This window comes from Bidens hawaiensis, unplaced genomic scaffold (assembly GCF_021521415.1).
Source record: "Bidens hawaiensis isolate Kalapana, Puna unplaced genomic scaffold, B.hawaiensis_p1.1 tig00050843_1, whole genome shotgun sequence".
In the NCBI taxonomy this organism is placed as follows: Eukaryota; Viridiplantae; Streptophyta; class Magnoliopsida; order Asterales; family Asteraceae; genus Bidens; species Bidens hawaiensis.
This window is the reverse complement of record NW_027499127.1, coordinates 8,295-11,396: the sequence shown is the minus strand read 5'-3', so window position 1 is coordinate 11,396 and position 3,102 is coordinate 8,295. Positions and strand designations below refer to the sequence as shown.

Below are 3,102 nucleotides of genomic sequence, written 5' to 3'. Positions count from 1 at the left end.
GGAAGCCTTTATAGTAAAATTTTAAGATTCAAATATTACTTTTACCGGTTTTTTACTAGAACATGTTAAACTAAACGTAAATTTTGATTTACCTGGTCCTGTTAAATAGCAGAGAAGATTAAAAGGTTCTATACATTACAAACAACTTTGTAAATAACTTTCATTATTAAATAATAATCCAAAAGTGTTTATAATATATATTAATATAAAAAGACAGACAGAAAAATAGAGGAAAAGGGTAAACTATTTTTTAACATTCTCCAACGAGCCCCACCCCACCCCACCCCACCCCACCCCACCCCTCTCTCTTCTCTATAATAAGCAGACAAGAGTCAATCAAAAACCCCACAAACTCCAACTCCTCTAGCTGTTTTTCTCTCTCTAGACCACCCCACCCTCTTTTTAATTATTTATTTCTCTCTCTCTCTGACCACCCAGCCCCAGGCGGCGGAGACTGGTGGTGGCGGCGGCGGTAGAGTAGATGATATTGATGATGATATTTCAGTGTTCTTGAACCCACCACCACTCAACTCCACTTACAAAAAGGTTATCTTTTTATGGAAAGAAATTAAAAGTACAACAAAAGCCGCACATGGAACCATCAGATTTGCAGCAGAGCAATAATAAACAACAACAAAACACAACTAGTCCACAACACCACCACCACCACCGCCACCATCTCCACCACATGGTGGTCCCATTTGATAACCGATCTGTTGTTACCCCATTCATGGGCTCCATAAATAATAATAATAACACCCCCAATAATAATAATAATAATAGTAATACTTCCAACACCAACAGTACAACTACTAGCTCACCTCCAACCACCACCACCACCACCACATCTCCGGTGGACCCATCACTAGCAATCGCCACCAGATCCGACGATCTAACCAATGACCCACCAGCACCGGTCACCGCCGTACCACCGAAACGGTCAACAAAGGACCGGCACACCAAAGTCGACGGCCGTGGCCGGAGAATCCGAATGCCGGCGACCTGTGCAGCTAGGGTTTTCCAGTTGACCAGAGAATTGGGTCATAAGTCCGACGGAGAAACAATTGAGTGGCTGTTACAGCAAGCCGAGCCGGCAATCATAGCCGCCACCGGCACCGGAACCATTCCGGCTAACTTCTCGACGCTGAACGTGTCGTTACGTAGCAGAGGCTTGTCGTTATCGGCTCCGGCTTCGAAGTCGGCGGCTCATCAGTTTCACGGCGCGTTGGCTCTTGCACACCACCCGTTTGAAGAAGGGTTTTCACAAATGTTAGGGTTTCATCATCATCAGCATCATCAACACCCACATCATCAAAACCCTAATAATAATAATATTCTCACCGCCGACCAGTTTACCGACGCAATTTCAACCGGTGGAGACTCAACCGATTACATGAGAAAACGGTACAGAGAAGATTTATTCAAAGACGAAAGTAATCATAATAATAATAATAATAATCAAAATGAAACAACCGTCGGGGCATCTTCATCTTCACCGTCAAACAAACAATTAAAAACCCAGCAAGAAGCCGGACCTTCCTCTAATAATAATATTCTCCGTCACAATATGATGCCGGCAGCCGCCATGTGGGCAGTGGGTCCAGCCGCGGCCACCGCTACCGCCGCCGGGAACACCATATGGATGCTACCAGTCTCCACAACCACCACCACCAGCCACCACACAACACCGGAGTCTCAACCTATGTGGCCGTTTCCGGCGGCCGGCGGCGGAAACACGATACAAGCACCGCTACATTTTCTCCCGAGGATTAACCTACCAGGGGCAAATTTGGAATTTCAGCAGGGTTCGAGGAGTAATCCGCTGCAACTCGGGTCTATGATAATGAACCAGCACCCGCAGCATCAGCAACAACAGCCGTCTCAGCATTTGGGTTTTGGGAATGAGTGAGGGTAATTTGGGTATGTTGGCCGCTTTGAATGCTTATTCCCGAGGTGGTCTGAACATGAATTCCGACCAAACTCAACAACCTCTTGATCATCATCAACAACATCATTCACAAAACACTGACAGTGGTGATGAAGACCAAAATGACTCCACTTGAAACAGGTATCAATAATATCATTTCACTTCCATAATTAGCAATAACATAAATATTAATTTATTTTATTTTAATTTAATTTTCTTAACATTATGTAGATTTTGAAGTTGAGTGATGCAATTTCACAAGATGAAGTGAAGAGGTATATGCTATAATTTTGCTATGATTTTTATTATTATTATTATTATTATTATTATTATTATTATCTTTTTTTTTAGTTTAATGATGCTTTTGTTTTTATTTTTGGGAATTTATGTTTTGATTGTGATGAATGTAATTTGGTAGGTTTGATGGAAAAAGATTCAAGAGAGATTGTATAGAAGGATAGATTGATTTGTGCTTAGTATTATTATAATTTATAAATTTGGTTTGTTAATTAAGTCCAATCAAGTGAGGGGAAAAAAAATCTAGAAATGTGATTCACAATCAAGTGTTTAATAATTAAAATTTTGATTAGGAAGTTAGATGATGATGATCTTTAAATTTTCATAACAATGTACAAGTCTTTTGCATGTTGTACAAGTCAAATTATTATGTTTTTGGATTTTTAATATTGTATTAGTTGTGTCATGTCTTGAGTTTTGATTTCAAAATCATGTTTACAAAATAGAAAGACTAGAAAAGTATAGATCACATATTAATTGTAGCATTACTTGTACTCAAGTTAGCCAACAAAATTTTAATAGTATACAATTTTAATAGATAACTAAATGTCTTTAACTTTTACAAATTAGTTAGTGATGGAGTTATAAGGAAGAGACTTGTTGTTTCATATGACTTAGATTTAATTTTTGGACCCGACATTTAGTTTCAGAGACATCTGGGTGATAACGAGAGACTAGACGGGTATGCGGCTTTCACTAGTTGGATCTTTGAATTAAACGAGTGTTCACAGATGCTGGCCTTAGGTGAGAGTTTTTCACAGATTGAAAGATGAGTGTATCTTGATGTGTTTAATTCAGCCAATAACACATTTAAAAGATTAGTTGGCCGTTAAAAAGAATGTCATTACTATTAGGGGGGAGGGGTGGTGGATGTGGTG

General features: G+C 39.6%; 1 pseudogene across 1 annotated transcript; it reads left to right on the top strand.

Moving 5' to 3' along the window:
• Positions 1–322: 322 nt before the first annotated feature.
• LOC143598808 (transcription factor TCP8-like) lies at positions 323–2,585 on the top strand (annotated as a pseudogene). The gene is made up of 2 exons (XR_013147184.1): positions 323–2,068; positions 2,159–2,585. The product of XR_013147184.1 is annotated as a transcription factor TCP8-like (transcript).
• Positions 2,586–3,102: the final 517 nt, after the last annotated feature.